A 13,154-nucleotide genomic window follows, 5' to 3' on the forward strand; every position below is an offset into this window, starting at 1 on the left:
GTTCGACTGTGTTGATGATATGCCGGGGTTGTTCTACTCACAGCTCTCGATCGCGTTGTTTATATCATACAAATTGGGGAGAAGGATTGTCATTGGAACGCAGTAAAATTCTTTCCCTAAAACTTCAATAGTTGTTTTTAAAATAAAAATTTTAGGAGGATCTATAATTCGATTCATTTACATTGGCTTCTATGACGCTTTCATGGGATTGAAGCAAATTGGTTCTCCGCAATCTGTACAGAATAATTTCAATGTATTGAAATCGAATTATGCACCAAAACGACAAGAAGCAACCACGTACTGTGTCCAAGAACTGAAAAGAACAACATGAATTTTGTATTAATATTAATAAAAAGTGGAAAAAATGAGTAGCGATGGTGGATGGATAAAAATAAAAATGAGATATTATTTGTATACTAAATAGTTAATATACTGGTTTTATTTTAAATATTATAACCTAAATTTTTAGAATGTAGAAGGCACAAAACTTGGTTAGAAGAAGCTTAGTATATCCTTATAACGTCAATGATATTATATATTTAAAATAAATACACATTTTTAACACGTAAAGATGTTGAAATATGACATACAATAGTAATAAAAGTCGATGGACATAATAATAATAATGATAACCTTATGCGATGGGTTGTTGATAGCATACATAATATTATAATAAATGAAAAATTACAACACATTAAAACCAGAATATTTATACACTGCATGTTAATGTTTATGAGTATCTTGCTGAAGTGATCTGATTATATACATCGCCATAATTTATAAACATTAAATAACATTAAGAAAAAAAACGTATTGGTTAAAATGTAATATGCCTCCTGACAGTAAATTATATGCATATTCGTTAGGAACCATACTATAATGATGACGGAAATTGTTTGTGTCTACGTCTCTATTCCATATTATATGATGTATAGAAAAAAATAATTGTAGAAATATAATTTTTCAAAAACCATTAATTTATGTACGTTTTAGAAAAAATACTGTGTTTCGCTTATATTTTCATCGTGGTAACACATATACAATATTGTGGAACTGTTTCGACGATAGGTACGAATATTATAAAATAATAGGTAGACACATAAAAATATATTATGAGGACTAGAGGACTGATTGCACTTTGACTACGAATCGATATTGGTTAGTCGGGGAGAGATGATCAGTGTAATCTGTTACCATGCAGAGTGACGAGTGTCGAGTGGTAATGTAGATACGAAGCGTCTTGTTACAATTTCATGTATACGTTAATATAATGTTATTATAGTTTCAAAAGTCGTTTCGTAATCAGACTAATCAAGATAATGTTGTAAATATGAAAGACACTATACTTTTATGATAGTACGCTGTTTACTATTATCACCATCACTGGTCCATTATTCCGGCCACGTATGCAATATAATAAGTATTGACAATACTGCTGTGTACACAGCATGCGTGTAACTACATATAATATACTTCGTCTTAACGAGAGTGCCGTTTTTTCTTATTATTACGCATAGACGTTCTGATACGTGTATATTATTATTATGCCGTCCATTGTCTCTGCAGGGGCGTTTTGTCGAAGCGAACAGCAGTAATATGCTATTCTCGAATTAGGAATAATTCATTTTTTATTTACATAAGTATTATTGTATACATATGCGTTTCCTGTCTGTGACCTTTTTCATAGCTTGCACGTACATAGTAATTACAGCCGCTCGCCGTCGTCGGGTATCCATTACGAGCAGGCGCCACCAATTTTGGCCTCTCCTCTCGGTCACTAAAGCTCGGCCACCGGAAATGCACATTTGAATGCTTAAGCCCTGCATTAAATATTGACGTCATTTTGTAACTTTTGAGTGTTTTTATTTCAAACCATTTTCTTCATAAGATTATATAACAGAGCTATATATCTACATAAAAAATAAGAAATAAACGATAATTAATAAAATTGTCCTAAAATATTTATAACTTCTATATTTTAATATAATTTACCTTTATTTTATACCTACACAACAAAGCAGTTACCATTATAATTTTTAAATTATCAGTGGGTTCTTTATTTTTTATCAATATATTATTAAGTATGTTGCATTTTTTTCAATTCTTACCCTACGGACCTGACTTTCGTTCTGTATACGTTCGTTAAAATCCCAATAGTTATATAATAGTACGTATATGAACATATTTTTCATCTTTTTTTCATATATAAATTTTAAATTTTTAAATACACCAAGTTAATTTCATCTTTCATCTGTATAATTATATAATATGTACTTAGATATTGTATTTTCTTATTAAGTATATTTTTATTTTTATATTAATTCATTCTAGTTTTTGTAATAATAAGTATAAATAAAAACTAGTATCTAACATTTTTTAATTTTAATAATGTGGATCATTAAATGTAATTTATATGCCTGTTGTGAAAGCTTTTACAGTAAAGAATAATGAACACCTTATTTATTTATTTTTAATATATATACTGTTGATAATTATAGATATTTAAATAATTGTTTAATTAAATAACCTAACAAAGATTAAATTCATTCGTTAAGTTGTCTAAAATAGTAAAATGTATGCGTAATTGCGTGTTATTATTGTTTTATTATCAAGTTAATATATTGTACGTTTTTTCCAACAAAATCTTTAATTAAACAACAATATAATTTATATGTATATAATTAGTTAAAATATTGTGTTTTTAAGTATTCTTAATTTATATTTTTATCTCAAAAAATATGACAATCACAAAAACTTTTATTTGTTTCGTAAATAATGAAATACTCATATATTGAAGTAAAAGAAATATTATTAAATTAATTTCTATTTTTATTTGATACGAATTGAAAAAGTATTACTAGTCATCATTTGCGGTCGACTAATTATGTTAAATGAATTCACAATTCTAATTTAATTCCCTCGAAGATTTTAATTAAATAACTCTAGGATCTCTATTGTTATTCGATTATCCCACGATACGGATGACACCATTTTGAAGTCATTATTGTCAGTTAATTATCAGAAGATCGGCCACACATTATTATATTATAGCTGTAAGACATAAACTCATAAATATTGAATAGGTATACTCAATTATATTTACAAAACATATAATACCAATGGTAATGATAAGAGAACGGTATAAAATATTATTATGCAAAGTAAACGTAATGGACCACCATAGAACAAAATTGATTTACGTGTTTTAAACGAATATGTGAAATATACCATTTTCTATAAATTGACAATCGTTTTGGTGTTATAATGAGTGTGTATAATAATATGTATTACTTCGATAAACGTACGTGGGAACATTAAAATTGATACGAAGTTATAGTATAGTATAATGTTAATACTAGTATTAGCTTATTTTAAAAATACATATATTTAAATATATATATATATATATATATATATATAGTCCGAGAATACAGTAAGGGACATCTTAAAAACACAAACGTGGGACGCGATCTAATGTAATTGGATAAGAAAAATCGAGTGACATAAGTTTGTAGGTTTTCAGACTAATGAATGTGGTGAACTTGAGGTTAAAATATGTCTTGAGAACATTATTCTTTTTAATTTACGTAACTCGTGATTTTCGAACGTGACGCGTCTGCATACTTATATATTTAAGTGGGCGTGTTTACTGTTTAGGCTTCTATTTGCAAATCAAAAAATTTTCAAAAAAATCTATAATCCTTTAGTTAAAAAACATGTCGAATGTCGTTAGTTCTTGAATAATTATTTGCGTTCGTTGAAACTTCTCATTACGCATATCGTCACAAGACTAAAACAAAATTACAGATCGGATAATAATTTTTTGTTTCAATAATAATTGCGTACTTAAACTATATATTATTATAGAATATAATATTATGAGTTTACTCACTTTTGGACATATACATTTCTATGTGAAAACGACGATACAATAGCACAATGATATTGTAGTATATATTTTGAAAAGAATCTTTTAAAAATAATGGAACAGCGATTTGTTCCTCCGATTTATTATTATCAAATCGATACGGCCGTTGCACGCACGGTGCGTAAATCATTGATTTTTTTCTCGAAAGTTAGACTCGTCCACCATGTAGGCGCGGCGCGGGAGACGTTGATGAGCTTTCACGTGTATCCGGCCGGTCTTGCAGCGGTCGACGTGTACCTACAATAATATTACCTATATTATACGAGAAGAAAAATCGCATCTTCGGTTATTTTTTTTCTGCGAATCTCACAATAAATCACCGGTCGCTACAAACGGGGTGGCGGTAAGCGGTGTGCAAGGAGGAGGCACGTATAATAATTAATGTCCGATAATTAGGTTTCATTAACGGCACGGTCGTCCGGTCGCCGCCGCCGCCGTCGGCGGTGGTCCGCAGACGAACGCCGCAACGGCAGCAGCAGCGGTAGCGCAATACAGCTAGGTAGCCAGGTACTTATATACTACCTGTGTGCGCGCGATGTACCTATATATATATATATATATATATACAGTATACACCGACAGCGGCAGTAGCAGTGTGTCGTTTTTTTAATTAAAAATCCGTCGCGGCTCGACGTAAGTGAGCATTATAATAATAGCGCGCGTTTATATACGTATCTGTGTGTGTGTGTGTGTGTGTGTGTGTGTGTGTATAAATGGATTAGAGTGATCGATAATGCGCGCTGTATATACACATAGTTTTGCGGCGTAAAGACGACGATGTAAAGAGAGCCGGTTGAGGTATTATGGGTATTGCGCGTACTTACGATCGACCGTAAAAACAAAAAACATCTTGGCCGTCTGCTATGCGTATATGATGTAGGCATTATACCTCTACGTTACTGTCGCATAATAATACATAGATAGTACGTTCCCGCCACGCGACGTTATAATAAAATATGATTTTAATAATAATATTATCACAAACGATTTTTCTCCACGATTTTACGGGATTTAATTTTCTTCTTTTCATTTTTTAATTATCATTATTGTGCCCCGGACCCGGAGAACAATCGTATGCGCTCGGCTATTGTTAAACGATTTCACATCAGTCAGGCTAGCGCGCGGTGTACGATATTTAAATACAATAAGGATTCATTATTTCACGGTCGACGGCGGCGCGAGGGTAGCGGTTGCCCCCTCAGAGATATTTTTTTCTTACATACGTGTAGTATATATTAGTATACGGCGTATAGGTACCGTCGTAGTAATATGTACCTACCTACCTATCTATCTATATATATATACGCCGATCTGGACACTGCCTGGGAACCGTTCTCGAACACGCGTAGGTATAGATATATACACACATACGTATGCGCATGTCAAATCGAAGCTCAAATCGCGTTTACCCGGGACTTGCAGCGGGCACTCCGCTGCGTTGACAAGCTCGCGGCGGCGGTAACGGTACAAAATAAAAATTAAAATATTTTTTTTCTTAAACGAACACAATATGTAGAGGTATTATAATATTATAGTTATATGGCTATATGTACACACTATACTTCAGTATCATTTGCCTTCAGTACCAGCCTGCATTATATATATTATACATCAACTGTTTATATATATACACACACATACATATATAACTCGTGCGGATAGTACAGCAGCCTTTCGTATATTTTAAGCGTACGAGAGTATCTCTACCTACCGTGTATTATACGCATATAATATGCGTGCACGCGCGCTTGGGCACAAAGCTCGTGAGAATATATATCGTTTTGCCGCGGCTGTAAACGGCCATTAAGTACGCGCCGCGGCAGACGTCACTCCCACCATGACCGTTGTCGCGACCGACATGACGTCGCTTTTTTTTCTGTTTGGCAGTCACCGCGTACACTATACCTATATTACACGTATATAAATGTATAATACGCATATACACTATATTTATATATGCTGCTGACTGCCGCGAGTACAACGGGCACTTAAAGTTTCGTCGACAGTTACATCTGTTCTCGACGACTACGACGAGGAAAGCGATGTTACCGCGGTAAATGACCCGACTACGCGCACACACACACACACATTTATTATGCCATACAATATTATGTATAGTATAGTTGTGTGTACGTGGCTTTTCGATCCCGCGATGATCTGCATAGCTATAGCAACACTCTCAAATACGCTATGTATATATATATATATATGGCCATGTCAGTGGCGGATTCAAAAATTATTCAAAGGGGAGTAGGTTATTTTAAATTTATCCGATAATAGATAATAAGAAATTTAGTCTTATTAAGTATGACAGTGTTAAACAATATTAAACTTTGTTTTTTTTTCTATTGAATCAATTCATACTGACGTATTTGTACAAGATATATGTCTTTATCACTCGTTTCACTGTTGTTTTTTTTTTGGAAAACATTTATATATATATATGTATATGTTTAGTATAAAAAGATTCGAGACTCATGTATAATTACAAAAATCCTCTCACCTTTTTCGCCATCGCCCATCAGTCTAAATTTTAAAAAACAACGTTAATAAGCGGAGATCGAATAAAAAATAATACTTAATTCTGCCGTACTTAAATTTTGATATTTTTTCCTTGGATTTTTTTTGGATATTTTGGCATATTATATACAAAGCACACCATCATACTTACTGTTACACAATCGAATCAGTCGTTGGTCGACTGCTTATCGTAATTCGTTTATTTATGTTATCTGCCATTTATCAATTTATGATGGAGATATTATAATTGCAATATACCTACCTGCTATGAATAATTTATTGTACAAGACTTCGATGAGTTCGATATTTGAGTACATGTCCAAAAAAGTGTGTGTGTGTGTGTGTGTTTTGGGGAGATGGTGGAGGGGTAGTTACCCTATTCCTCTCATCAGACTTCCTGTAGAGAGCCACGTGATGGGGTTTTACTGCTGTCGGGTGAACACACTACTTTGATCCGGCGGACACTGCGTGGTGCAATTTAGACGCACGTCGATTTTGCAATCGCTACAATGGTTTTCGAATACTTTTAATACCTAGTATTAAGTGACCCTAAATTATTGTTGTCATACGTCAATGCAATAGTTTTCAAATTTAATACTTGCCCACCACCATCCATACTGACGACGGTTACATGACTTTGGTTTTTTTTTATATAAACAAACATAGCCATTTAGAGGTGGAGTATAACGCGTTGAGACCGGTTGGAAAAAATCTTGCAGGAAACTATTATATTGTAATCTCCTTGCGACGTATGACTTACCGCGGTTAAAGGCAGCTTCTATTCATATACGCATTATAATTACGTATATGTCCTCTCATCCGGTTAGGCCAGTCCCGTACGATTTAAGTCACTCGGATTTCGATGGTATTTTCTTTCTTTCTATTAACGTGTATTGGGCACCTACACGCCTCGCGATGCTGCAGATACCATCGGCGCGGGCTTACGTCGTACGCCTATACATATATTATGTAGGTTTTCGTCATCAATACAATAATGTTATTATCTCTCCCGTACGACCTGCAAGACGATTATTATTATTATTATTATTATTACTACTATTACTATTATAATAATATGTTTTATATTATTCGAAATCGAACCCTCGGACGACGGTAAACGTCTGATCGTATAAGATCCGTGTGCGCTGCTGTTAGCGATATGATCTCGTATTTGAATTTTTTCCTCATTAACGTCTTTACTCACAACCTTGCCCCGGTTTATCCACCCCCTGCACCTTTGGCTGTGCGCGCAGCCCTAAACCAACTCGGTAACAATTGCCCATATATTTCGCGTCACCGCGGCGGTACGTGCTGCACTGTTGTACGTAAATAAAATAATATGGCGTTGTCCGTATTTAGTGAACTATTACCATTTACCGCACCATATAAATATATATTTATGCGAGTGTGTAAACGCGTTCGCGCCGTTCGCGGCAATAATATATCGTAAACGCCGATAACGCGACAATATAGGTATAGGTATCGTAAATGCACTGCGATAAACCACCGGTTGACCTCGTTCGATGTCGCTAAAACCGAATGAAAATTACACACACTCACTCACGCAATCCCGAAATCCGTTCCCGATAACATAGTATTTAATATTATAAATAATATAGGTATATTATAATGACAGTGTCATAATATAAGTGTTTCGGCGCCAGTCTCTCTATATGAGTATTATTATCATACACGGTTTATTACTCCGCGCGAGTGATTCGAACGCGCCCCTCGGAAATGCGTCAAAAAACCGTCCTATCCGCTTTCGTGAACATAATATAATATAATAGGTATTAGGTACGTGTATAAATTATCATCCAAATCCTACTTGTGTGGCTTTACTAGTATTTTTTTTTTTATGTCCGACCGGACACTTGAACGACTACTCGTAAAAAAAAACACCTCTAAACCGCTTCCGCAATAAAAAGCGTATTTCCGTGATAAAACCGAAGGCTCTCTTATCTACATATTACTTTATTCCTAAAATAAAATATTACTACTTATTTATAACTTGATAAGACTGTTAAACGACACTTCGGTGGTGGTCGAGGATTCTTTTTTTTTTCACTTTAATAAAATCGTTTTTCGAATTTAAATAATTTGTCAGCGATGGGCATATCGTTAAGTTTATACGTGTTATACACTCGTAGTATTTATACACATATACTGCGGTGGTATGTACGCGCGAGTATTGAATTAATTTTATCAGAAGAGAATTTATTTTTTTTCTACGGCGACAACCATGGGTGTAAAAGTGTAATGAAGAACGCATATAATAGCCACTTTCCTGTATAATAATATAACGTCTACCGATTCACAAGATACGTACGGATGACAATTTAATGCTGACAGTATACCTAACTACAACATGAGATATATACACGTTAAACAATTACAAATATATAAAAAAAATAAGTACACAAAAAACCTTTTGCGAGACTTTCTGAAAAAAAATATATTGTATTCGTATCGCTGACGAATAGCAGTTGGTGTTCTAATGCGTTACTGGTTTACATGGGAAAATAAATAACTCAAAAAATATGAACATTATGAACACTAATATTTTACTTGACACTTGTGCATACATATTAGATAGGTATCGACTATACAATAAATAATGTATTAATATATAAGAAATATTTATTTGTTGTCCGCAAATAGATCTCATATTATACTAACCAATGATAGCTGTCACCAACATACATATTACATATATATATAAATATATTATTATTGGTATAACCATATTCATAAATTAATTATACAATAATTATAAATAATACAATTAAGGTTATAAAATATAAATTATCTAATACAAACAATAGGTTAATGGAAACATTCGTGTATATCATGTAACACGGTTAAAATCAATTTTAAATATCAATAAAAATAATAAAAAATAATCGACTTAAAAATGTTGGTAAATTTTTAAAGTTTATAATTAAAATCGATAATTTATATCAAAATAATAATCGTTTTATAATTTTAGTATACCAAGCTACAAATCAATTTTACATTTTAAAAAACAATTTTATTAATTATAAGTTAAAATTCAATAATAGCTAAAACGCTAAAAGGTCTATAATATATAATTAATCACTAGATAATAAGTTATTTATTTAAATGTAAAGTAGTATAGAATTTTAGATCAAATATGGCTGTTCAAAATTAAAAATAATATTGTTACCTAGGTGTATGAAAATATTACAAAATCTTAAAAATCTTAAAACTATAAATAAGTAGTATTTAAAATTGAAAAACAATTTAATCCATAATATTGTGAAATAATATACAAATCATAAAATCATAATATCGACGTATTATTTTTAAATTTAAATCAGAAAAATATACCCTATATATATATATGAAAAATAACACAAAATTAGTAATATTTTTAAACCTAATAACAAAATAATTTATAAATAACACATGTTAAATGTGGGTGTTACATCTTATATCCACCAGATACCCGCTTTTATACGCCACTGGTAAACTATACGCAAGATATCGAGATACAGAGAAATACGTATCGATATTTTTTTATAATGAAGATTGAACACTATTGACGTAAGGTGACTTGGTGGCGGGGAAATAATTTTAAACGGCTCCGTAGCAAAACAATAACAAACGAATACGAGATGTAAATTTTTTTTATTTTAACAAACTATTTTATTATTTTGGTTTCTATAATGAAAGTGTTACTTAAAAGGAAAAATCACGTAGATAATTTTAAATCGTTCAAATACTCATGTATATGGTTGGATTTCCTTTCAGAGAAGCTATATGTATATGATATAATAATGAGTCAAATAGATTCTGTATGCCGACTCCATGCTTTAATCATTGTATTTCATTCTCTACGTTTGAACAATGAGAGTATACATTTCATACACACACACATACACTATAATATGTTGTCTCTCCACGCAGACGAATTCAAGGAGTACATAAATTAAAATGCTAAATAAGTAATAAATTACTTATACATATTTAAATATACACGGTTTCTGATGGCTCCTCCGCAGCACTGTGCCAACTTAAATCGAGAAATAAGTTCTTGAATATGTTGAAGTACTAATCGAAAATCGCAGGTGGATACTAATAAAATATACTCCGAAAAGACAAAACGAAACGCCCGATTTGACGATAATTATAGGGCTTGGAAACAATATACAATAATATACGCATATTATACATATTATATTACCCATACGTCATACGTACACCTAATATTATGTCGTTCGTGAATCGCACACGATCATTGTTGCGAGAATTCGCACAGCACATTTTTAACCCATTCTGCAACGTGCATGGTACAAAATAATAATGTCAATAATACATTATACAACGATTTAACGAGCTGCTAGATCGTCGGACTAACAGATATCCAACTGCAGTTATATAATTTATTGTTGTCGTCGATCTTCGAACACGTTATTATTAGCTGAAACGTTATATGACACAATACAGTACATAGGTCATTATATGTACAGTAAAATCACACAATTATAACATAGGTGGATTACACAATATGTATTCATTGTTAATTGATTTAAAAAAAATGCTTGATCCGTTTAGTTTTTAATTATTTAATTGTGAACTTGCAAACAAAAGCCGGGTTCACAGCTACGTCGTCCGTCGTGTCGTATTTCTTGTACCATATATTCTGCTGATTGGTCGTTGTAACCACGGTATCTATCATTCACTGACCATGATCTACCATAAGTTGAGTCGAGCCAAAGACTAATCTCATGGAAAATACAAGGAATTTTTAAACGGATACTACGAAACGGCTACGTCATGACATAAGCGCCAAAGACAATATAAGATATAAGGGTCAATACAGTATTAAAAAAACTAATATAATATGTCATAAACACGAAAAAGGTGAAAATCGTTAAAAAGTATAATCGCAATGAATACAAAATAAATGTTCTATTTAAACAGTCAATACATTTTAAATCATTATAAATTAAATGACCTCATTGACACATTGACACTACTGGTGATTTCGTAAAAAATCTTTACTTTTTTCCATTAAACAAAATAAGTTTATATAAAGTTGTTTTTTCAAAATTCATTTTTACTATGGACATCATAATCAGATAATATCTCTTTCTAAAATTAATATAAAAGTATGAGTATACACTATACAGTTACTCAGATACATTGTATAGTCGTACAGATGTCTGGAAATCTGGCGCACGGTACGATTAATGTTCTTCTTATCTCGTTTTGGCGATTATATCATCCAATACTATAAAAATGAAACATACTATTTTAAAAACTTCTATGAATATTAGTAATTTATTGTTAAAATATGTATGTGTAAACCAAAACTATAAGAAAATAGCCATGTGGAAGAATGACTTGAAGATATATAATATTATAGCACGCTGAGAACATTACGTATAGCATTCGTCGGAATTATCATTTTACAAACTATAATTCGGCAATGACAAACTCTTGACGCTTTTTTTGGGCAGAGTCTCACCCAATTTTTATACGCTGAATTGAATACTAAATAAATGAAAATAATATATACTTGTAGTAGCAATATATAGACTTTGATTAATTTAAAAATGGCAAGTTTATGATACCACGTTGTATAAAATACGATCAATATCTGCAAACCAACAACAAAAACATGAATCACACTAAGCGTGCAGCAAACTACACACTACACACAATTTAATACGATTTAATTTAATGAGTATGATTAAAATAAAATTGAAAACCCTTTCACAAGTCTATATAGTGACAGTGAACGGTATAATATATTATAGAATATGTACGCAATAGTCAATGATAACAATCGTCAAAAAAACCAATATAGCCCGAGAACCTTTTTCATAGTGACTATTATAAGTATTTTCTATACTTATTAAAATACATTTTAATTTATTCACCAACAAATAATTTATTAAACAACGTGTATGTAAATTATATGTAAATACAGGATAAATATTGTACTACACACCCCCACACCCCCAATATTCATTAAAATCTGTAAACAAACATTATATTAATATCTTATACCTTAGTATATATTATATTTGTATTCAATAAAAATGACAAATAGTAAAATACCATGTTTTGTATCGAAAAATCAACAATTTACATAATTATTATGACAATTAATTGTTGTCCACTATCACGTGTGTGTGCAATCGTTAATGCGCATACATTTTATTTCATAAATCGTATCAAATAATAATAATGAGAATTAAAATGGTTTTTATGGTTGATGTATACCAAATTTACGAATTAACTTAATTTAATGCATAATATTAACGATTGCATATTTTTTATAAATATATAGGTACATTTTTAAAACATTTTAAATACGTTTTTTGTGTTTCAATAATAATTATTGTACCATATTGGTAAGGAGTTGGTTTTGTGAAACTTGACAAGATATTTTGGGAGACTATATGACCTCCAATCACAGTATATTTATGATATGGCGACATTGCATGTAACACACTTATTATTACCCATGTTGCATCGTTGAGTGTTATCCCTTTTGCCATCATCACTACTAAGTCTTACAACTTTAATCAACTGTTGTAACGAAATGACATAATAATAATAATATGATAAACTTTTCAAAAATGTATACAATGATTTTATAATGCATATAGTAGCTATAATAGCTGTATAGTGTATACCTATAGTTATAGTAGCGCAGTATCCACCACGCACA

The 13,154-nt window shown here is 31.5% G+C and overlaps 1 long non-coding RNA gene across 1 annotated transcript; it reads right to left on the reverse strand.

Annotated features, from left to right (window-relative positions):
• Nucleotides 1-646: 646 nt before the first annotated feature.
• On the reverse strand, nt 647-4,389 carry LOC132917048 (uncharacterized). Its single transcript, XR_009660238.1, has 3 exons — nt 4,239-4,389; nt 3,893-4,165; nt 647-1,910 (listed from the first exon to the last, which is right to left on the reverse strand). It is a non-coding gene; the product is annotated as an uncharacterized LOC132917048 (long non-coding RNA).
• Nucleotides 4,390-13,154: the final 8,765 nt, after the last annotated feature.

The sequence above is a fragment of the Rhopalosiphum padi genome, chromosome 1 (genome assembly GCF_020882245.1).
Source record: "Rhopalosiphum padi isolate XX-2018 chromosome 1, ASM2088224v1, whole genome shotgun sequence".
Taxonomy (NCBI): Eukaryota; Metazoa; Arthropoda; class Insecta; order Hemiptera; family Aphididae; genus Rhopalosiphum; species Rhopalosiphum padi.